Raw genomic sequence first — 26,271 nt, 5'->3', positions numbered from 1 at the left:
CCACGATATTCGAACCCCTTACCTACAAGTAAACGGATAATGAGCCAACTAAAGGTCATGTTTTATATGCAGCTACACAAGTGCATAATGAGCCAACTAGTAAGTTCTTGTTATGAATTCTTTAATCTTTCTCGAGTAATTAAGGTTATATACGTACAAGCATGGTAATGGCTTTACTCGTGCTGGAGTTTTTCTTAGGTCCCTTGTCAATTAACTATTGGACTTGAGGAGACGCGATGAACGGCGACATTAAGAGCCTTTAGTCAGGGGACTCTTAGTATATATCCTCGATGATCATGGCCTATGAGGGGCCATGATTTGCAAGATGATTATCTCGTTAAAATGATCCCGAGATTATTTGACTAAATTAACAGGGCTTGATAATGGAGGTGGTAGTGCTAGTATGGGCGGTGACAATAGTTGGGAGGAGGGAGCAATGGTTGTGGGAGTCATGATGGCAAAGGTGGTGATGATAGCAGGCAGTGGCGGCGAAGGCAACTATATCGATGGTGGGATGTGTGGTGGTGGTGAGGGTGGTTGGGAGGTAGTGGAATTGATGGTGCTATAGATGGTGGTGTGGCAGAGATGGAGGTGTAAATGGTCCGAGGGGAGTGATGATGTGATTGTGGTGGTAATCGCAATGGTGGTTGAGGTGTCGGTTGTGATGATCATTATAAGGTGGTGGTGTTGTATGTTTGTACCATACTTCATTAATTTCAAAACTACTGAACACCAGTCAATTTCATACCTTTAGGAATTCACTAAAGGATTAGTGTGGAGGCACCCCTAACGATGCTCAAGAGTTTCTCGCTAACCAAGAAGCCAATCACAACGTGACACATTTTAACATCAAATTAAAGTTCCTAAAGTCTCACATTGAACGTGGACGAAAGCATGAGACTATCCTCAACTCTAAAAGAAGACTATTCTCCTACAACTAATCCCTAATTGTTGTAATTATGGATGCCCACTTGCTCCCATCTATTATTTGGTTTGAATGGATGACTCACACCTTTACAACATTGTCAAAGAGAGTGGCTTGGTAGGTTTGGCAAGTTTATCAGACATTTTGCCTGATTGAAGAATAAAGGAAAAAAGAGAGGTGAGAAACATACGGAGGAAAAGAAAGAAAAGAGGAAAGAAAGAAAGGAAATAAAGAAGAGAGATGCATAAGAAAATACCAGTGAGCCAGGTTAGAGAAAAAAAAGAGAAAATAGTGATAGTTATTTTGTACTCTTATTATTTTAGATAATAAAAGAAAGTACTACCGCTGCCCCAAGGACGTAGGCATTGCCGAATCACATAAATATTGTGTCTTATTTATTTTATTTCACTGCACACATATCATTAATTTCAAACACTAATGTCATTATTCTACTTAATTCATTATTAAAACTCACTAATAATGATTATGCATAAACCTTTGTATCATGTAAACTCTACATTATTAATGAGAACTCCTTGACTCTTGTGGACATAGCCTAACTTAGAGTCAACTACATATATCTAGTGTTTGCTTCCCTATCTGTATCTCTTTACATATTACCTACATTTGGTGATCGAAACAACCTTGTAAAGATCACACCTAGACATTTTACATTGTTCCAAAGTCAATCCGATTTTGTGCATCAACATCGTACATAATTTTTTTTTATTTCTTCTTAAAACACCAACTTTGTCTTACAACGTAAGTTAAATATTGCATGTTGTGGTATTTTTTGTTTTCTAACATATTATTTTAAAATAGTATACCAAACATACTTTTACACTCGTTTTTGTATGTCTAAAATGAAAAATCGATTTGTAAAACGTGACCAACCAGACACTTGATCATCCTCTAAAATACTATATAATCCATTATTTTGCATCTCACAAGGAATTATTTATCATGACCCGATTGGGAATAGACATTTTATTGATTTAAGAAAAAGAAGTACACATAGTCAGAAGAACTTAATCGATGGTAGATTCAAATTACTTAATCGAAATATGGTTTGGACGGCAGGTACTTTTCTATTTTTGGGCAACTATTTGAAGGCCATTATAGGACCACACTGTCCTTGAAACAGTTTTATAACGTGATACACACGGTGACACACTTCAGCAAGAATATGGAATAGCCACAACTTTAAGACGATACTTTCTACGTAGGGCTGCACCAATGTTTTCAGTCATGTCTAAGTTCTCCCTTCTTGTACTATCAGGCAGCTGTCCCTAGTCGAACTTGTGCACTAAATTTGCTAAAGCAATCTCGTTAATAGCCATGGCAAACCGAATCCCTGGGCAGCCTCGTCTTCCAGCGCCGAACGGAATGAATTGGAAGTCGTTCTCTTTATAATCTGTAGTACTATCCAAGAACCTTTCTGGCCTGTACTCCTCCGGTTTGCCATGCATTCACCAGAACTTGTGTGTTGCCTTTAATGTCGTAACCGTTTATTTTCACATTTTCAGAGGACGTCCTTGGCAATAGCAGTAATGGAGCTGGAGGATGTAAACGGAGACTCTCCTTGATCGCTGCCTTCAAGTGGTGCATTCCAACCAAATCATCCTCAGTTAAAATGTCTGTTCTCTTACCTCGCTCTGCAATTTTTTCAGGATTCTAGGATGCCTAAGAAGCTCAGACATCGTCCACTCTAGGGATGTCAATTGCCACATAAGGTGGTATGAAATCATGGTATATTTAATGGTAATAATAACATTACTCTTAGACTATGTATTATAAGTGAAATATTGTTTGTATTGTAAGCGACATTCTCTACTAATCTATATTGAGGGAGAGGGGAGAGGGTTTGAATCTGGGGATTGAAGAGAAAACCATAACCACTAGAGCAATCAGCAGCCATCTGCATGTGGAATTTTTTTTTCTTGTTTTTTGAGGATGGATTGATTTATTGGAATTTTAGGGTTAAGTAATACTAAATATACATGTTTGGCACACCATAATTGATTGAAAACCCAAAAATTGCAATTCAAAACGTTAATAAAACAATTAACATTACTTGCCTTGATTAATGAATCGCCTACGCTAGAAGGGTAAAATAGGTACAAAGAAATAGAAAATTGCAACCGAAATAGAGAGCTGCTAAACCCACCCCGTTGTCTTATTTCCCCACCCACGTTATATTTACACCCACTATAAAAAGTTAAAAAAATTAAAATGTTATTTCCCCACCCACTATTATTCCTAAAATAACCCTTTATATATATAATTTTTTTTTTCTTTTTTTTCAACTTAACTATCTATGCTCCACTTTCACCATATCTCAAGTCATGTTGTTTTATTTTTCTAATTTATTCACGTTTTCGTTGTTTTATCGAACTGAGTTTAGTCAAGTTAATTACAACACTGTGCTTCATGTTTCTAGTTCGATTGATCACGATACACAATCCATTATTGCCAAATTGTACGGCAACGTAATATGAAATCGTAGATACAACACATTCAAATAGGAATCAATTCGATGAATGATTCAAGTTCGAGTTGCCGTGCTGTTGAATTGTCTGATCGGATGGACATAAACGTTAATCAGAATTTTACCCTGTCAACAGGTTACCGTCATCAGGAAATACCACTGAACTTGAACAACTTCCAGTCTCCAGGGCATTGAACTATTTTAAAAGTAGGTAAAATCCTATTGTAAAAGTAGCTCTCCCATTCTCCCACCTGAGATTTCATCAAAAAGGGCATACCTTTGCATCAATTTATGAATAACAGTTCAGGCTTTAAAGACACTGCATACGCATACAAATAATCTCGTCTTAGACCCAACATTCGAGCACTTCTTTATTGTCCAAGTAAACCCAAAAATAAAAGCCATTCCATTCGATTTCTGAAATCGGGCTGTGTAACATGAGACACAAAAGTGATAGTTACAAGACCTAATACATTTGTATTTCTCCGAGAATTAAAACTTTCATCAATTGCATGTAAAATAAAAACCCAGAAAGGCAAATGTTTAAATCCTAACAAATTGCACACAAAAAATTATTCTTTTACCTCTTTGATGGAAACATAATCCTCTGCTTTTTCCATAAAAACGTCATCTTCTAAGTTCATTCTTTTTGCTTTCTATGAATGAAGAGAGATGAGAAGGATGAGAGATGGGAAAGATGAGTTAGGGTTTAAGGAAGACAAATAGTCTAAAGAGTTATCAAACTCAAACTTTTATTTTTTATTTTTTATTTTTTATAAAAAAAAATAATGCAAAAGAGGGTAACTAAGGTCCTTATTAGTCATTTTACAAATAGACAAATTTGTAATTAAAAAAGTCATTAAAAGGTGGGTGGGAAGATAAGACATTGGGGTGGGAATAACAGCTCTTCCGAAATATCATCTGACTCATCACCACTAATTTGAAAAAAAGTAATGCTAAGGAGACTAAATTTGTAAATCAAATTTTATAAATTAAATGACATAAAAGTTGATGATTGGATTATTACTTAAGTATTAACTAACATGCTTGTTTGATATTGATGACATATTATTTAGTTTGCAAATTTTGTCTACCTAACATTACCCTTTAAAAAATTAAAAAGTTTTAACATTTAGAGTTTTTCCTAAGACATGGCATTGTTTTTGAGTTTATATAAAATTTTCTATATCGATAACTATATCGTATACATTAACGACAATAGTTTGCATAATATCGACTGCATACAATGACATATCTGCAGTTAAAAACTGTAGTGAAACGCAACATAGAAAGCCTCATATGTATATGCACCCATATACAATATTTCTACAATAAGATGTCCATATTGTAAGAAAAATATTGACATCCCTGTATGGCTACTCCACTATGCATTCAATGATAAAAAATTGTATGTACTTTCGTGTTTATTTAAGTGTCATCCATGCAAATAATCATCCAAATTCATAAATGTTTACATCTTTACCGAATAATCATCCTAAATGTGCAAAGGAACATAATTTGTTAGTTTGAAATGTGATGTGCATAATCAGACGGCTAAACTGTGATGACCCTGCGTGAACTTCAAATTTCACATTGCTTGAGTGATGGAATGTGATGTGGTTTATATGTGCACATCTAATCATTTTATGATGGAGTCAAGCAAATGTTCATAAAGTAAAATTAGGTTGATGGGCTGGATTACATGACTTTTAAATGGAAATACATTGGAAATGTAAAGTAGTAAAAGCCCTTAGCAAGCTTCAGGACATGAAGGGAAAAATAATGCTAGAGGACCGAGATCACTGTCTTCGGACTGGACTTAGTACAAAACTTACTCCTTTGAGAGGGAATTGCACGTCAACCAAATCATACCATGGGGTGATAGAACTATAACAATTTAGATCTCAGGGGTCATAATCAGCGTTTGCTTCGAAGGAAGGCTTTGAGTTTGTAGCTAAAGAGCTGAGAATTGGTTTCTGCTGAAGAACAATAAGGTTTGTGCTAAAAATAGTTGGGTTGATTGAAGAATCACTCAAGGTTTTGTATAATCATAGAGATTAGATTTGACGAAGGTCGTCAGCTTGAAAATGCATTAATTACATTAATATTAAAAGTTAGGAACTTCGATAAAAACAAAAAACTAATAAGGTTTCAGTAAAAGAACATTAGTGGCTAAAGACCACATCCAAAGTCTCCTTGCTTTTTAATTATTCTATCAGTATATTGTTCGTTTGGGCCTTTACACTATACTAGAGTTGGGTCTTAAAAAAAAATATTGAGATTTAAAAACTTACTTTCGCATAACCTAATATTAAATATTGACGTTTTTATAGTATTTTTGTATATGTGTACTAATTAAAAAAAAAAGGGGGCTCTCTTTCATACGGGGCTCAAGTGGTCGATCTTCTCACTGTTGCTCAGAGCATCTTCATTGGAGTTCCTAAATAGGGACAACTAACATATAAAATGGGTATAAACAAAGGGAATTGTTATTAGCACTTCAAAAATTTCATTTTACACTCCTCACACTTGTATTTTTCTTTCTAATTATGGAAAGTTTGGAGTGCCAAATGAGATTTTTGGAGTGCTAATAACAATTCCCTCAACAAATATAGGGACAATGAATCTCCAATGGATCGTAAAGTGAGTCCCTAAAGTATAGGGACACTAGATACATAGTGTATGTACTTATTTATAGGGACAACAATGAGTAAAAAAATGTGGCCCACCACCTTGAATGCTGTTGTGCTGCTAGATGGCTACTTGCCTCACACGCGTGATTGCTGCTAGACTCGCCAAACAGCTGTTGACACAACTGTAGGCTTGGGTCCTAGCATAATGGCCTTTTCCTTTTTTTTTTTTTTTTGTTTTTTTTTGTTTTTGTGTGTGTGTGTGTGTGTGGTTAAATTAGAAACTTTCTTAATTAAAAAACTATTACATGAAATAGAAAGCCCAAAGGCAGTCTAAATACAAGTATAGTTCAAAAGGAAATACATCATAGATGCCCCAAAAGAGCAAGTCTACAACAACAAAAACCTTAGGTATGGAAGATTGCTGCCTCCACCACAATAGTCGCACCACCACCAAGATGAAGAACCCACGAACAAGTTGGATGAACGGAAAATGGGGGTGAGCGAGCCACTCGCGCAAAAGGTACTCCCATAATCGTTCCAATTAGTGCTAAAAGGACTTTAACAATCACACAACACCAAAGTGTGCCGCTGTTGAGAGACATGTGACGTGCCAAGTAGAAAAGGTCGGCGGTGGAAAACTGACAATGGGGATAAGCTACGGAGGAAGAAAGGGGCATATAAGCTCAAGAAAACTAGAAATTAAGAACGTTACTAGAAACAAGCAAGAGAATAAACCATGAAAATTGAGGAGAGGGACCAGGACCAGAAAATATGGGAGGGAAGAGAGAGGGCTTGTGAAGAAGTAAGTTAGAGGGGGACCAGATATGAGGGAAGAAAGTGTTGAAATATCTCACATTGACCGTATCTCAATGAAAAGAAGAGTTTAAATATCCCAACTCTTTTTCAACTAATACTGAGGTCTTTTGCGATAAAACCCCACACCTGATGGATTGTGCAGGTGATAGTTAACAAGTTAGGGATAATATCAGTGTTTTTGGAGGTGGGAATTTGGTTCGTCTCTTTAATAATTCAATATGCCATCAGAGCTAAGGAGCTGACCCGTACCATACTGCCACGTGATAAGTGGGTCCTCTTGGCCCCATGCGTTGATGGTGGGTACCTTGACCCCAGGTGTAGGGTGAGTCCCCTTGGCTCCACGTGGTTCTCAATGTGTGGATCTGCCACGTGTGACCCACCAATTGGTCCCATGTGATAAGTGTGTTGAAATATCCTACATCGACAATATCTCTGTGAAAAGAAGAGTTTAAATATCTCAACTCCATTCCAATGAATACTGAAACATTTTGTGATAAAACTCCACATCTAACGGAATGTGTAGGTGGTAATTATCAAGTTAGGGATAATATTGGTGTTGTTGGAAGAGAGCATTTGGCTCGTCTGTCTGATAATTTTATTGAAAAATGATTTGAGGGAGGGGTAGAAGGCTGTATAGGAGAAGGAAAAGGAGAAAGAGCAAGTTTGCGTACCGACCCCAACCAGAGAGGAAGGAGTCAGCGGTTATGTAGGGATTTTGTTTTGGGAGGGGGCGGCGGCTTCTGTGTTAAAGAAGAGGGGATAGCGGCTAGGCTTTGCTCGAAAAATTTTAAACGTGGAAAAAAAACAGAGCTCATCTTTTCTTTCTTTTACACCGATTATTAGGATGATGGGAGACCTTTTTTTTTGTTTTTTGTTTTTTTAGGGGTGATGGCATTTTATTATTAGGATGATAGGAGACTTTTTGTTTTAAATGTAGAAAAGTTTTATCGGGTGACGGCATTTTATTATTAGGATGGTGGGAGACTTTATGTTTTTTTTTTTCCCTTCTTTTCAACAGATTCTAGGAATGTGATGATTGTTATAAAATCGGTGATATGTGTGTTGTGGAATATAAAATAAATGAGACATAATATTTACGAGGTTCGGCAAGTGTGCTTACGTCGTTGGGGTGCAGTAACAATACTTTCTCTCTTTATGTGAAATAATAGAAGTACAGAGATAATTCTCACTATTTTCTCTTCTCTCTCTAGCCTAGCTCACTGGTAATTTATTCCGCATCTCTCTTATTTCCTCTTCTCGTATCTTTCTCTTTGATGTTGAATTGTGTGTTTACAATGAACGAATGAGCCTCATTTTATAGAGGTTTTCATCCGACAGAATAATGTAGCAACACTATTCACTTTACAAAATTTCTTCAAATGAATATTGCATAAATAGTAATCCATCTAATTTTTCTTCAGATTAATAGTAAAGAACTATTCATGTGGGCCATCCACCTATTACATTACAACACTACCCCTTGGATGACTATATGTTAAATTCGGTTGCCTCGTTAAAACCTTGTTCTGTTTTGGATGCTCCGCCTGATGGGTATCTCTCCCTGATTTCGAATTCTCCAATTTGACTAATTACTAAGTTGATGTAATCTGATATCATGCATGATAGTTGAAGTGTTTGCTTTTGAATGTGGATTACATGTGCTCCAAATTTTAATAGGTAACAAGTATCAGCCAAACACATTCATGACTAACTTCATGGAGATAAGTATTTCTGAGAAATATGAAGATGCAGCAAATGATCCTTGCTTCATCGATCATTGCATAATCAATATATTTCCATATGTAAATACAAATCCTTTCCAAGAGCATTTTGTATGCATGCTAGAAAGGTATTCTGATTTTGCTTGCCCAATAAGACCATGGTTATTAGTGACTTTATTCGAATAGAACAAGCACATGTCTATAATTTCTCGGAGATATCAATAGATAAACTTCATTTCATTCCAATACCTATATGTTGGTATTGTGCCTTAGAAGAAATGTTTCATTTGATTCAATGTGTTGGCTAAATACAATAAGGCACATACTTCACTAAGATGTGGTACTTCTGGACCAAATATCAATTCACACGAGGATGAATGATCTTCCTTAGTGTCTAAATATCAATTAATCAGTTGAGTGTTCAACTCATGACCTTTAATCCACATGGTTCTTTAACCATAAAACCCTTTTGGTGGATAAGAATCGTGTTGGCAAATTGTTTGATTTGCAGCTCGAAAAATATTCCTTTTAACACTTTATAATATTTCTAGACTCTTCACGAGTCCCAATTTAATATCATCAGCTCTTATAAGAGATTAGTATGTTGCAGTAATATTATAATGGTAGTACTCACTAAGGTAATTTATACCATCCATTGACATTGAGTACATAATTTGTGCTTGACCCTTTTAGGGCTTACTTCAAGCTATTTGAATCCTTCAGGGATTTTCTACACTTCATGACACATTCTCCTTTGGAATTTTATACAAAGCAATTTGCTTCTATGTATACTTGAGGGAATTACTTATGGAGATATGCTTCGGGCATATATATAATTCTCCATTAAAATGAATAGGTTTCACAATAAGAAACCATGTTTAAAGGAGTGTATTACAATTTCAGGTTTCGACTATGAACCTAGTGTCATATCATACTAGTGTGTTTCATTGTATCAAAAATGCCCATATGTAACCTTCTAGGTTCAATATTCTTTGGCTATTTGTACAATATATATGTCTATTTTTCTACGTTCTTATTAAACTGTAATGAAATTTCCTCTCCATTTTTACCAATAATTTTTCCTTTTTTTCGTCGATGAATAAAAGAACGTGTCTCAATATCAACACAGCTCATTGATGAATTTAGTTGCTACTGTAAAACCAAAATTGACATTGGTAATCATCAATTCGTGATCCTATAATTCTCACGTGATTTATGAACATTTCATTACTTTGGATATCCTTGCCTCTTCAGGGGCTTTACATTGTCTCTTCTAGGATAGTCATCGCTTATTACATGAATTGTTTGAGAATTTGGATCATAACCTCCTCTAGAGTGTTATAGAACTTGAATTTGTAATCTCCACTTATGGGGAGTTGGATCATTGGAACCTACACATCGATCATGCTCCATGCATAAGATATATTAAAATTACCGTGTTCATGGATTATCCTTTTAGAACTTGAATTCATGCAGCGACTATCATGCTTCAGGTATGCAACAGTTCAGTAGTGTCAAGTTTATAGATAGTCTGACTAAGACTTCAATCGGTGCGGCATTTTTGTAACTTGTAATCAATTAGTAATTTTCATTACCTTTTTGTGCATTATGTGAAGTATATAAACTGGTAGTGTTTGTTAGGGTTGTGAGTAGGATTCCCATCATTGAACTTTGGTCTTCCATTCATTCAGTTAGCCACCAATTTTCTCCCTTTAGACTTTATGGGTTCATCATTAATTTTTCTGCTTCAATCTCTTGCACAGTATAAGTGGTGCATAACCTTTGCCCTTAGATGGTCCATCACTACTTGGTGACTCATCCATGCTTGGCAACTTCAATGTAAAGAGCCAACAGTGTACCAATTATTGGTGACTTGAGACCCGGCTCCAACAACAGTTGAAGATCATTACTCGAGAGCAATGCAAGGTAAGCAATCAAGGAAAGGTTCCAGGCAGTCAGTTCTTGACTGGAAGTTTGATTTTAGGTTCTGATTGATTGCTCTTTTTCTCCTTATCTTGTAGGTAAGAGCAATGGCAAAGGAAAAGAGAGGGAAAAAGCATGATATGAGGTACTCTTGCTCTCGACCCTAATGATATGGGATACTTTTGCTCTTGAAGGAAAAAAATATAAGATTTTGATGCTGGTGTAAACGTTTTCGATCAAAATGGGTTTCTTGCTGAGGAAATGAGTTTGACATTTTTGAGGGACTTGGTTGAAGAGGTATTCTCTGAGAGGAGGAATACTCAGTATTTTGTGAGGCTTGGTTGAAGATGCATTCTCGGCAAGAAAGAATAGTTAGGCGTTTTGGAGGTGTGCATTGCCATAGAGGACAAAGATCGATATATATAGGGATTTCCCGATAGCTGGTAGTGGTGAGGTTGTGACCTTGTCACCTACGCTTGACGGCAATAGTGGTGTAGTTGGAATAGTGAACTTTATGCGTTTTAACTTTGCCAGAGACATTTTGACAAAGTTGTCCTTGATATCTAGAAAGCTGAGATTGCGTCTGAGAAATGTTGACAAACTTTATTCAGGAAAATTTGGCTTTTGAAATTCGGAGAGTGGTATCTCTTTGATTTTTGAACAAGTGGCTACGTTGCCTCTCCTTTTATAGAGATATTAATTGTATCCAAAACGTACGCTTTGAAAATTGCATGCCTATGAAAATTGTGGGTGCCTGGCAATATCTTACTTTCACAAGATGATGGAAAACCCTATCATAGCCCTGAACAATAGAGAAGCATTGTGGGTGCCTGACAATATCTTATTTTCACAAGACCTGACATAACGTTTTCTGTTAATCCAGCATGCCAATTCATGCACAACCCGATGGAATCCCATGTTGTCACTGTGAAAAGGATTATCAGGTATCTCAAAGGTACCTTAGATTATGGAATACACTTTAAACCAAGACCAATTCATCTTCAGGCATACAATGATGCTAATTGGGCAGGTGATCTCGATGACAGGCGATCTACTTCTAGTTTTGTTGTATTTATAGGTTCCAATCCCATATCTTGGGCTTCAAAGAAACAACATACAATGTCACGCTTATCCACTGAAACTGAATATATCGGGCATTGGCAATCACATTAGCTGAACTTGCCTAGATAAGATAGCTTTTCAGTGATGTACATCATATTCTTCTCATGTCTCCAATGTTTTATTGTGATAACATCTCAGCTATAGCACTATCCACAAATCCAAATTTTCATTCTAAGGCAAAACATATTGAAATTGATTACCATTTTGTCCTAGAAAGAGTAACAAGTGGTGACCTTGGTGTCCAACATGTGTCTTCTACTGAACAGTTTGCATACATTTTAACTAAAGGGTTGTCATCATCTTTGTTTCATCAACATTGGAGCAATCTCATGCTCAGTTTCATGAAGCATGAGCTTGAGGGGGATGTAAAAATATCAAAGCTAGTGATCTAAGTCAAGAGGAAACAATGGTTAAGATTGTGCCACATATCAATGGATAAGGAGGGTTGTTGTATAAAGGTTGTTAGGATTGTAGGTTGTTAGAATTGTAGTTTGTTGAAGTAAGAAGGTTACACATTGGGTTAGCTTAACTAGCAAGCTTTGTAATGGCTTAGTATATAAGCCCCTTGTAAAAAACAGCTACTTGGTAGTCAAGAAAGATCAGTTCACAAAGCTTTCGATCTCTCTCTCTCTAAACTTCTTATGCATTTCTATTTCTTCTGCATTTTTCTCAGTTCTTACAGATCATAACCGTTAAATTATAAGTCAAAAACAAAAAAACAAAAGTTCGAAATACGACAGTTTGGTGGGTCCAAAATAATTTAAGTCAAGCTTAAATCCTTAAATCCTACGGGGAATCTAGCCCCATATTGTGCGAGGGAAGCCATTGCATTCCCGTTTTCGTCTTCTGATGAACCAGTGCAGGTCGTTGCGTTCCCGTTTTCGTCTTCTGATGAGTCAGTGTAGGTCGTCATCATAGCGAAGATGGAGAGAAGTAATGGTGTGATGATGAGGAACGGGAGATGGGCTGCAATGATGGGATGGTGAGAGAAGAATAATATATTGTTATCTAAAAGGAAAACGCGTAGAAGCAGTACAAGAACACAATGAGAAGTAATGGAGGGTGATGAGAAATGGTGTGGGAAGATGGAAAGCTTCAAAGGATTGGATGGTTAGAATTAGGAGGGTGGTAGTGTTCTTATATAATGTTAGAGAAGAGAAGTTTGTAGGTTTTACTGATTTCGAGCATTCGATCCGATAGGTTTGTAGAAACGGACCTGAGGTCGCTCCCCTTTGTGTTTTGGAGTGGGATGTTTATCTCCCTGTTTGTAATTAATTAGGGCAGAAGAGTTTAGGTTGGTGGGTGAGTAATGTGGGGCGTCAATACTTCAGTGCAGTGCATTCTTGCACAATTGATCTTCCAACTACATACTCTCATATGGTAAATTTGGATAAATACATGCCTACTATCATTGAAGAATGACATATTTCACCTGTTGCGAATATTCATCGTATGAATTCAATTATTGGAAACATTCAATTTCTTAATTTAAAGATCATTCTTACAAAAAATTATTCAATTCAGAGATCGTCTATACATCCAAATGTATAGAACAAACTGACAGTTTAAGTACCAAGTAATATATTCACGTTGAACTGTCTATTAAACCAATGGTAGGAGCAAAATACCTAAAATTTAGTATCGTATTTTGAACTATTCATTTATACATATTTTCAACTATTTTGTTAGTTTCATTTATTTAATTTTATATTGAATATGAAGATAATATTTAAGGAGGGAAGTACCAACTACATATGTGAATGTCTTTTAAATTTATCACATAATGCCATGTAAGTAAGTTAAAACTCGTTACAACACAAAATAGGCTTGAAACACTTGATAACACATAATATTTTTTTTCCCTGCTTGTGATCGATGTTTATCCTAAATAAGTTTAGATGTTCTTCTAATGCATATGCATGCTAATTATTAAGAGACTGAACAAATCAGTCAAGCTCAAGGCACAAGAAAGGTGGTGGACTGATGAGAGATGACATAAGGTTTTAGTCAAGAACATTAGTGGCTAAAGACCACATCCAAAGTCTTCTTGTTTTTTAATTATTCTATCAATTTATTGTTCTTTTGGGCCTTTACAGTTGAGTCTTTAAAAAAAATATTGAGATTTAAAAACTTACTTTTGCATAACCTAATATTTAATATTCACGTTTTTTATTTTTTTGTGTATATGTGTACTAATAAAAAAAAAATTGGGGGCCCTCTTTGATACGGGGCACATGCAGTTGATCTTTTCACCGTTGGTCAGAACATCTTCAGTGAAGTCCCTAACCAACGTTTAAAATGGGTATAAAAAAATATAGGGACAAAATGAATCTCCAATGGATCGTAAAGTGCATCCCTAAAGTATAGGGACTTACTGGATACGTAGTGTATGTACTCATATCTAAGGACATCAATGAGTAAAAAACGTGGCCCATCACCTTGAATGCTACTAAAAGGCTACTTGCCTAACACTCGCGATTGTTGCTAGACTCGCTAGACAACTGCTGACCCAGCTATAGGCGTGGGTCCCAGCTGAATGGCCTTTTCCTATTTTCTTTTTTGGTCAAACTAGAAACTTTCTTAATTAAAAAACTATTACATGAAATAGAAAGCCCAAAGGTAGTCCAAATACAAGCATAGTTCAAAAGGAAATACATCATAGATGCCCAACCATAGCAAGTCCACAACAAACAAAAACCGTAGTTCTAGAAGAATGTTGCCTCCAGCATAGCAGCCACACCACCATCGCAGATCCACCACCGCCACTAAGAGGAAGAACCCACGAACAAGTTGGATGAACGGAAAGTTTCTAGTTTGACAACCACACGACACCAAAGTGCGCCGCCGTTGAGAGACACGCAATAGGTCGAGTAGCAAAGGTCGGTGGTGGAAGACTGATGACAGAGATAAGCTACGAAGGAAGAAAAGGGCATAAAAGCCTAGATATGAGAAAAGCTCAAGAAAACTAGAAATTAAGAATGTTAACAAGGAAGAGAAATAAACCATGAAACTGAGGAGAGGGGACCGGAACCAGAAAATATGGGAGGGAAAAGAGAGCGGTTAGGAAGAAGTAAGTATTTTTTGAGGGGGGGTGGGCAATTTCAGGGACCAAAATGATGTATTATGCAAATCTCATAAACCATTTTGGCTAAAAAACCTTCAAAGAAAGATGGGTGGGTTTTTGTTTTTTAAGTGATGCCTTTTTAGTCCTGACTCATAATCCAATCATGGAGCCCAATAATGGAGCCATGATGTTCAACAATGTAGTCATTCTAGTTATGTTTTTTTTTTTTTTTTTTTTTTTTTCAAGAAAAAAATTGATATCAAATTTGAATTTTTTTTTTGTCTAAATATTCACAATTTTTTTACGACAATGTTATAGGAAATTAATTCAAAAGAAGTTAACACAAACAAAAAAATTTCACCTAATCAAATAATTACTTAAAATTGTAAAAACCTCAAATTTAGGGATTCTACTATAAGAACTCTTCTATTGGAGGCAATATTCTTTTAGAGACAGAAATATTTCCTTAAAATCCCTAAATGAGTCCTTAAAAATGGTGGTAGAAGTCCATAAATAGAGATTCCCATTAGATGCTCTTAGGAATGACCCTGCTTATTTTTTGAGAGTTGGTAGAGTACAAAATTTTAAAATGAGGACTGTTGCCAAAAAATCTGTGTGCATCTTTTTCATATAAAGTTATACTATACTCTCCAACTTGTCCTACTTTTGTTAGGTTAGAGTTAATTAACCCAAATGCATCTACGTGATTCTCGCATGTATTATGACAATGTTTTTATGACAATGTTTTATTATGATTAGTGTATACATCATACCTAAATAGAAATTGTTATAGTCTTATACATATTTTAATATTTATCATGTACTAATACAAAGAGTCATATTTCTACACGGTATCACCATCGTCAACCTAGCCTACCACAGACCTTCCCCTTGCTTCCCTCTGTTTCGTCTAGGCTCGCCGCACCAGTCTCCTGCAGCCCCACTGTCAGCTTGTGAGCGTGCCGACATCTTATCCCAGCCCCAGGCCATGCGTTCATCTGTTGTGCCTTTGCGCCCTGCCACACCTGATCCTGCCGACCCCACTTTGACACCCGTGCTGCCCCAGCCACACCAGTCCCATGCATTCCCCTTCTTTCTATGATATAAAATTCATATATACTTTGTACGTGTCATCATAAAGACTTATGATCGATACTTTATCTGTTACTATTAGTTTTAAATTGATATAGGGATTTTAATTTAGTAAAACATTTGAAGCTAGTTTTCATTAAAAACGTTTTCAGCAATGTTTTGTAGAGCACATGTAACATGCGTTGAAATGCTGTCCCTTTCAACTATAGCATAGATCACATAGAGAGAGAGGGAGATATATATATATATATATATATATATATATATATATAGATGTTAATTTAGTAGCACTTTTGAAGCTAGTTTTTCATTAAAAACAATTTTAGCTATGTTTTGTGGAGCAAATGTAACATGCATTGAGATGTTGTCTTTTCCAGTATAGCATGGATCACACAGGGAGGGAGAGGGGAGAGTTAGAGAGATATAGAGATTAATTCAATAAAACGTTTGAAGTTAGATTTTCATTAAAAACCTTTTCAGCTATGTTTTGGTGGAGTAGATGTAACACGCATTGAGATGCTGTCTCTTTCAACTATAGCATGGATCACACAAAGAGAATGGGAAAGGGACATAGAAATTTTAATTCTGTAACATGTTTGAAGCTAGTTTTTCATTAAAAATGTATTTAGCTATGTTTTGTGGAGCAAATGTAACACGCTTTGAGATGCTGTCCCTATAAACTATAACATGGATCACACAGGGTGGGAGAAAGGGGGGGGGGGAGAGAGAGAGAGATAGAGAGATTTTAATTCAGTAAAACGTTTGAAGCTAGTTTTTCATTAAAAAACTTTTCAGCTGTGTTTTGTGGAGCCGATATAACACGCATTGAGATGCTATCTCTTTCAACTATAGCATGGATCATCCTAAACCTTGTTTGTCGATCCCGTGCCCATATAATTAAGCCTACTAAAAATTATGGTCTTTGCTATAAGCCGATAAATAATGTCGTCTCTGAAGGCCCTGTAGTGAAACAAGGACCAGCAAGTCCTCTGAAGTTAGTTTCGAAAGACGGTGTTTCTTCTTGTTGAAATTATATATATATATATATATATATATATATGTGTGTGTGTGTGTGTGTGTGTGTGTGTGTGTGTGTGTGTGTGTGTGTGTGTGTGTGTGTGTGTCTGTATATGTATATAAATGCTTGAATAAAGTGATTTGGGTTGTCAGTTTGTTCTCTACATATACTATCTATAAAAAGGGAAGATGTTTAATAGTCTGAGTTTTTCTTCTAGCGCATTTGATGAGCAGAATATCCCATTGCATTGAGAAAATGACCGGATGCCAAGGGCACTCTTGGTTGAATAGAATAGGGTTTCAGTCATCGTTAGTAACATTTCCATTAACCCTCTTATTGCAGAGAAAAATCAAATCTCTAGATTTGATAAGCTAATTTGGCACACAATAATTTTCAATCAAATTATACGACATCAAAGGAGTTTTGTTGCTGGACGTTCGTACTCTACAACCATGTGTTTAGATTTTATAACAAAGTGACAAATTAAAAGAAATCACGGGCAATCAAGCAAAGACGCTACGCGAGGAATGAGAAGCATGGGCAGCCTGGCGGCATTTGCAGCCCTATCGTAATACATAAAATCCAAACTACTTTATTTTGTTCATTTGTTGACAGTACGAATGGAATGCATACAATCCAAATTACTTTATTGAAGCAGGCACTGGCTTGGAAACAATTTCAAAGGACTAGCTTCTTATTTTACTACATTTCTTGGGATGGGTATTCATGTTTTAACTAACAGAAAGGGAGAAATCCAAAGTTACAGGCTCATATATGCATCAATAAGGATATGGAATAGCAACAGCTTTAAGAGGCTATTTTATATGTACGACTGCACCAGTGCATTCAATCATGTCTAAATCTTCTCTTCTTGCACCATTAGCGAGTTCCCAATCGAACTTGTACAAAACTATGAACAAGTAGATGCCAATACATTTGCACCTATTAATTAAAAGTAGGGGTAAAAGTTGAGGATTTCCGCACCTAATAGTTAGGAGTGACGGATATTGAAATTGCACCTAAAAAGAGCGTTTCTATTAATAAATAGGGGCAAATAAGCACTTATTTCCGCCCCTAATAGTTTTGTTGCCACGTAGACCAATCTGATGTGCAAACAATATTAGGTACGAATGTTTGAAGTATTAGGGGTGATTATTAAGGCCCCTACTTTATTATATATTTAATGCATTTATATTTATTATTATTGCATTTTGGGAATTATATTAATTAAAAAAGTTTTTTAGGGTCAAATATGTTTACGATTGTTTTTATTTTCCCCCACCACCCTAGAAGAAAAAAAAAAAAAAACTATCAATAAAAAAATTAATATTAGAATGATTCATACTTCATTGATTATATAGAAATGGTACAAGTATCATGAAGAAGTTTATGCCTATTAGATACAAATGGTAGTCTAAACAAAATTTATATGTCTAATCAATCTTCTGCATCTCAAACACCGAAATGATGAAAAGTTAAAAGCATGTGTCTTCCATGATCCATCCTGTAGATACACCACAGAAGGTATAGCAAGTTAGAGTAAAACTATTTTTAGAAAAAATAAGAACCAAAACAATCAAATTATGTAGAACTCACAACCATGAAAAGAATCTGAAAGAGAAAGTGAAGAGGATGGTAATGGCTCGATCAACGCCTTCCGAAAAATTGAACTTAATCAACAACGTTCAGCAATTAGGTGTCTCCCGCCATTTCGAAAATGAGATTGAGGAAGTTTTGCTGCAAATTCACAAGAGCTATTATGAAGGTGATGTTATATTAGAGTATGAGTGTGATTCATACGGTTTGGTAATAATCTTTGTCTCAGATTGCTATAAAGAAGTCTTAATATGAGAGTTAATTCAACTTTAGTTTGGATTGAAACTCTGTGTTGATAAGCTTAAGAATAGAACTCATACTTGTATAAGGAACGCAGTCTAATATTCCTTGTAGGATTGTTATAGGGCAATTCAGGTCTTGTAGTATAAAGCCATAAGCCCTTGTTCTCACAAAGCACGCTCTTATTATTCCAATTACCTATAACTTGGAGAGCATTGAGTTTTGCAGAGAGGAAGGTTGTGTGCAGGTTTTCATGGTTTCTTCATCCATGCACATGTCTGCAGGTATGTATTGGTATAATTGCTGCAGTTCTTACACTTATATTACATACATAATTTAAGGATTGTGATTTAGTTGATTAATCTTTGTGTTCTTGGCTAGTGTATTAATATTTAAGTCTAGTTTACTCTTACATGTGGTATCAGAGCCAAATGGATTTTTCAATTAAATTCAATCACTGGTCCTTCAATCTGCAAAACTAATTGCGAATTAAGTTAAAGAACAAGCGTGTTTATTGGTTTTATAGAACAATGATAATACAACGTCGTTTTATGAATACCCTTTCGTTTTTTTATTTCTGACCCTGGCAACATGAAAGGGAAAACTAGGGATTTATTCTACTTTAATTTTCTTTGACCATTATTGATCCAAAAGGGGAGAAACTCGTGTTCTTCAATCTGGGAAAGGGTGAACTTATTCTTGCTTGCTTTTCTGGAGATCAATAAAGTCATTTAGCAAAACACATTTATCTTAAACATCATAGTTCTAATTTTGAGAATTATTGCTTCCGCTGTTTTTATTATGATGTCTGCAGATTGAGGTAATTGTGGTTTCTTAATCCTTTATATGAATAAAGATGTATTCTGATCAACTAATTATGTTGTTAAAAACCATTGAATAAAGATCGTGTTATCCTTATGATTCTTCATATTGATGTTGACTCATTCCTTGTTCTATTGTTTTCTCTTGTCTTATTGAAATCTGAATGAGAATTGTCTTTTTCTGAGAATTGGTGCCGACGGGATTCTGGCCGATAACTTTGGCGATGATTTTGGTTCGGCGCATTTGTAACAATGGCGATTTACTTCGAAAATCTGCAATGAGTCGAGGAATCTCAGTCGGGTTGACGATATGGGTCCAGTGATGCATTCGAGTAACTCAGTTCACTATTTCATGCATGATTAATTGTTTTCCTACATGCATGATTATAGTGCGATGAGTTGGAGCATAATGAATTAAGGCTTTTGCTATTTCAAGTATGCTTGTTTTTATATATATATATATATATATATATTGTGAAGTCATGATTATACTCGAAATCCCTATAGATGCCAACTTGTGATTTACGTGAGATGTCGGGAATCACGATGTATTTAATTGCGGGGAGCAGCACTTGCACATCGTATTGTCAATTCCTGATTTTCAATTGGTTTGATTTATATCAAGTTTGGGTTGGAATGGATTTGACTGCATATCATATGCAAGTCGGCATGTATTATATAGAAACAAATACAAATGCATATATAAAATGGATGCCAATTGCTTTGTGATTTATATATAATAGCATATATGAATGAAATCTATATGCATATGGAGATAGCATTCGTGCATAGATGTTGTAATTATGGGCATGCGGTTTTATCTATATCAAATAGAACTTGCATAAGTTTCTTTGCGTATTGATGCATGCATACAAGAAAATATATGAACAGATGAATGAACATATATATGTGAAATATGTTTTGGGTAGAATTGTTATTGTGCATATATGACGGATCTATATACAGTGGTGTAATTTGGGTTTTATTTATGTAATGATCTTATTTTCATTAGTTGACCCAAATTAGATTTTGTGGCGATATATATTGATCTTAGCCTTAAAAATTTACTTGTATGATTATATAGGTCAAGCTATAAATTTTTGAGAATTAGCTTGTATCATCCATTATATAGAGATGATAAACAAATTAGCTTCTGTGAGCTGTTGTCTATATTTTTGTACAACACAAATTGACATTTCTGAATGCATATTGATTTAATTTATGAATTCATAAGAAAGCCTATGCTTATTGTATTATGAAAATCATGGAGTTTAAAATGCATGCTTATTGTATATGTATATTTGTGATTTCATGATGCATGCTTCCGCTATTATATTTTGGTTGAAATCACAAATAGGGAGGAAGATGAACTTTGTGTTCTCTAGAAGAAATAATGGTCTTGATTATCTCGTTTTAATCAGAAGAAATAGTGGTCTTGATTATCTCGTTTTAATCAAGACATATTGTTGTGACATATATCCGGACATTATCAAGATTTGGTTGATCTTGCTGAATGGATATTGAACTAGTTAGGATCAAATTGAATGCAAAAATATTGTGCTTGCTATTCTAATTTCGATCGTTGTTGAAACTGGTGATTTTGGGTTTATGTGAGATAATTTTTTTCCAAATGGATTGTGACTATCTTTTGATACATAGACTATTTGCATAATGGTTTAGGTGTATATGACTAAACTAAGATTATGCAATTGGTGAGGAATTGGGAACCAATCGGTTCCCGATTGGTTCATATCTCCGGTTTCTTTATTTGTTGTGCATTACATTCTGCTTATACTTAAGTGGGAGAATCATATGTTCGAATGTAAGCATAAGGCTAAAAGTATTTAGGCCGGCCATTATAATTCATATTGATGCTTAAAAACCAGTTTATGGTTTTATTGAAGCAATTGGTTGAATTATTTCTGTTACTTAATTTGTTTAAGTAATGAGAAGGATCCTATTATGTTAGCATTCAAAAGGAAACGAATTTGGTTTCCATATAGATTCTGATTAGTCATTCATTGTATTGGAATGATTTTTCGTTAATATAGTTGCTATTAACTTGTACTTAACTTGGTTGTGTTAAGTATGGCCTCGTTAAGTGGGAGCAAATTGGTTTGGTTTTGCTACATTGGTTCACTTAGTTACAAAGTGCAAATTAAGTATGTTGTGACTTTTGAGTTAATTCTGCGATGTAACAGAAAAGATTCTTAAGTTTAATACTATAAAATGCATTGCTAAGTTGTATGTGAGGTTAAGTTTTTGTCATCCAAAAGATTTGGTGATCACTTATAGAGCTTGTATGGTTGCTCTTAAGGTGAGGGAAAAAGTGAAAGAAGGTGCCATCATTGTGGAACATTTGGCCGCTGATTTCATGATTGCTGATCCTTTAACCAAAGCGTTGCCAAATGGAGTTTTCAAAGCTCATATTGCTCAAATGGGAATGGTGGATGCTCTTGATAAGTGGGAGTAATTATATCTGTTATCAAGAGCTTATGGAAGCCTGTTGTTGAGTGCTTTACAAGTGGAAGTATGCTGCACAAGGTTTTCTAGAAGCTAAGTTTTCTAGTTTAGAACTTCATGCTTTATAGTTAGCTTTATGCTTTGTAGCTAGCTTTTGTATATGTTATCTAGTTAGTTGATGTTTTCATATAGTTCAACACTTCCGGATAAATCTGTGATCAGTTGTTCAATGAAAACAGTTTGATAATTCAATAAAGGCTCTTGAGTCAATATTTTCGAATTTTGATAAAGCTGTTGGTTAATTATAATATTTAGGGCTTTATGAGTGGGAGTAAACTTTTGGTTTGCTCGTGAGCTGTGAAATGTTACTGCAACCATGAATTGGACTTTGTGATTTATAAGATGAATCTGTACATTGTATTGCAGAGGAGATTATGAATTCATTGTCTGATATGTGTGAGTAGTATCATTTTAATATTGGAGACATATGTGTTAAGGCTTGTGTGATCACCTTTATATTGAATTTGAGATGATTATTTACTGTTGTGAATCATGCTCAAGTGAGAGAATATTAGAGTATGAGTGTGATTCATACGGTCTGGTAATAATCCTTGTCTCAGATTGCTATAAATAAGTCTTAATATGTTTATGAGAGTTAATTCGACTTTGGTTTGGATTGAAACTCTGTGTTGATAAGCTTAAGAACAGAACTCAAACTTGTATAAGGAATGCAGTCTTATATTCCTTGTATGATTGTTATAGGGCAATCCAGGTCTTGTAGTATAAAGCCACAAGCCCCTGCTCTCACAAAGCATGCTCTTATTGTTCCAATTACCTATAACTTGGAGAGCATTGAGTTTTGCAGAGAGGAGAAGGTTGTGTGCAGGTTTTTATGGTTTCTTCATCCATGAACATGTCTGCAGGTATGTATTTTTATAATTGCTGCAGTTCTTACACTTATATTACATACATAATTTAAGGATTGTGATTTAGTTGATTAATCCTTGTGTTCTTGGCTAGTGTATTAATCTTTTAAGTCTAGTTTACTCTTACAGGTGATGGCCGAGAAAATGATGGTGACCTTTACACCACCGCTCTCCGTTTTCTGTTGCTTAGACAACAAGGTTTTAAGGTTTCATGTGGTCAGTTTTCTCTCTGAGGTCATGGTTTGTTAATTAATAATGTTTATAACTTTGGATTTTCCCTAATTTTGTTTACGTTAACAAGTGTATTTGGTGGAGCTAGCAGACATGTTCGATAAGTTCAAGGAAGTCGATGGAAAATTCAAGGAATCACTTGCAACTGATGCAGTAGGGCTATTAACCTTGTTCGAAACCACACATGTTAGAGTTCACGGAGAGGATTTGCTAGATGAAGCACTGACTTTCACCACCACTCATCTTGAATCATCGATTGAAGCGCACCGTTTAAGCCCGTTACTTTCGAAACAAGTAACTCATGCCTTGTATCAACCATTCTGGAAGGGCTTCCCTAGGCTAGAAGCAAGGAGTTACTTGTCTATTTATGAAGAACGTGGTCATTCAGTAAATCAAACTCTCCTAACTTTTGCAAAGTTGGACTTCAATCTGTTGCAGCAAGTCCATTAGAAAGAATTAAGTGAAATTACAAGGTTAACTCTGACAAGGTTAACTCTGATCGCGTCAGTTCTTACAAGGTTAACTCTGATCGCGTCAGTTCTTACATTAGAAAGAATTAAGTGAAATTACAAAGTACAAAAATCACACTTTGTTTTGTGGCTGTTTTCTTGTAGTGACATGTCAGTTCTTACAATAGTGAATGTAAATATGTGTGAATAATGTTATTTAGACACATAAAACTATATACATTTGTTGACACTAATCGAACTATGCCCTATTATTCTCTATGGCTACATATATTAGTAAGTGTGTTCATGTGTCTAAGTATAACATCACTCTTTATGCATGTGCATACTCAAAAGTTACAATAAATAGTAATTGGATTGACTAATTGTATTAATTGGCAGGTGGTGGAAGGATTTGGACTTTGTAAACAAACTACCTTTTATAAGAGATAGAGTGGTTGAATGCTACTTTTGGGCATTGGGAGTCTTCTTCGAGCCCGAGCATTACTTTGCTAGGAGAATATTATGCAAAGCTATTGCTATGAATGCCGCTGTTGATGACATTTATATATGATGCGTATGGAACATATGCAGAACTAGAGCTGTTTACTAAAGTTGTTGAAAGGTTCATAGATTATATATTAATACAGTCAATTATCCCTTTAATTTCATACCTTATACTACAAGTTTAGTTAACCACTGATTAAATATATAATCATCACTCAAGAAGGTCTTACTAATTTTTTTTAATCACCTGCAAATGGGATATCTCAGTCATGAACCAACTGCCAAAGTATTTGAAGGTCTGTTATCAAGCTATGTTGGATGAATACGTTGAAATCGAAGAAAAGCTTACAAAAGAGGGGAAGTTATATGGCATTCATCATGCGAGAGAAGCATTAAGACTTTTTAATATTTTCAACTGAGCACATTCACTTCATATTATATCAATGTTAAAATAAGGGGTTAAAAGTGAATTTATGCGTATATGATATAGTAGTAAGAACATATCAAAGTATTATCATGATACCACGTTTTAGTGCCTTATAATAATTGCTCAAAAGGTCTATTGTGGTTTTTTTACTTTTTATGTTCAAATCTCATATTGCTTTTGGAAATCTCAATGACTCACCACACTTCATTGATTTTTAGTGTCACACTTGCACCACTACCATGAAAAGTACCAAAAATCATGATATAGAGTTAGGGGTGTGAGATTTGAGCTTAAACCACATAATAAGTTAATTATATGAATACCACTACACCCTTAAATTAATCTTGTTTATTAACAAATTTAAATGATCATGAAAAATAATGTTGTAATTGTATTATCATCAGATTACCTATGGAAAGTAATTAACTAGAGACTGCGTGTTGATTTCACGGATGGAAGTTCTAGTTCGAGCTTACTTCGAGGAAGCCAAATGGTTGCACCAAAATTACACACCAAAAATGGATGAATATATGTCAGTAGCACTTACCACGTCCTACTTTCTGCTATCAGTCGTGTCATTTGTTGGAATGGCAGATTTTGTGACAAAAGACTCCTTGGACTGGATTTTCAATGACTCTAAGAGTTTTCACGCTTTATTACTACTTGGCAGACTCATGGATGACATGAAATCCCACAAGGTTCGTACCTATACTAATATCTATAAAGGTATATATACTAGTAATATATGAGTAATATACTTAAGAGTAATGCTAGATATTTGTAGAATATTTACTGAATACATTACTCAATAATAGAGAAGCGACTCACCCATGTATGTGATATCCATCTTTAATTGAGATGTTCATCAGTAAATATAGTACGAATAACATCACTCGTAGACTAAAATATTTTTATTCTCAACTTTTTCTTTTTTCTTTTCGTAAAACAATATTTTGTACTTAGACAAACAATCACATGGGATTTTCTATAGCATCCGGAGCATTGGATACTCTGGGGAATTTAAGTTTTAAACTTTAGATCCTTGATATAAAAAACACACGCACAGACACACAAATCAAGATCTAACAGTTCAAAAGCTCTTTTAACCTTAAAATTCATGCATGCATGTATGTATATGTAGTTTGAGCAAAAGAGAGGACATATTGCATCGGCTGTGGAATGCTACATGACGGAACAGGTGCCACAGAAGAAGAAACAACAATCGAATTCACCAAACAAGTGAATGATGCATGGAAGGACACAAACGAAGAATGGCTGATTCCCACCATTCCTAGGCCCCTTCTGTTGCGAATTCTCAATCTTGCACGTACAAATGAAGTTATATACAAGTATGAAGATGGCTTTACTCATGCCGAACTAGTGCTTAAGGATTCCATTGTTTCTTTGTTTATCGATCCCGTGCCCATATAATTAAGCCTACTAAAAAATATGGTCTCCGAAGGCCCTGTAGTGAAACAAGGAGCAACAAGTCCTCTGAAGTTAGTTTCGAAAGACAGTGTTTCTTCTTGTTGAAATTCTATATATATATATATATATATATATATATATATATATCTGTGTGTGTGTGTGTATAAATGCTTGAATAAAATGATTTGGATTGTCAGTTTGTTCTCTACATATACTATCTATAAAAAGGGAAGATGTTTAATAGTCTGAGTTTTTCTTCTAGAGTGATTTGAAGTAGTGCATTTAGGGGTGGGCACGGTGCGGTTCCATCCTTAAATCGGAACCAGAACCGGAAAATATCAACGGTTCGGTTTGGTGCGGTTTTGCTTAAATTTATTACTAGAA

At 35.2% G+C, this 26,271-nt stretch overlaps 1 pseudogene; it reads left to right on the top strand.

Moving 5' to 3' along the window:
* Positions 1 to 403: 403 nt before the first annotated feature.
* On the top strand, positions 404 to 25,890 carry LOC137742847 ((-)-germacrene D synthase-like; annotated as a pseudogene).
* Positions 25,891 to 26,271: the final 381 nt, after the last annotated feature.

This window comes from Pyrus communis, chromosome 11, assembly GCF_041283825.1.
Source record: "Pyrus communis isolate YQ-2024b chromosome 11, ASM4128382v1, whole genome shotgun sequence".
In the NCBI taxonomy this organism is placed as follows: domain Eukaryota; kingdom Viridiplantae; phylum Streptophyta; class Magnoliopsida; order Rosales; family Rosaceae; genus Pyrus; species Pyrus communis.
This window is presented reverse-complemented; position numbering and strand designations above follow the sequence as displayed.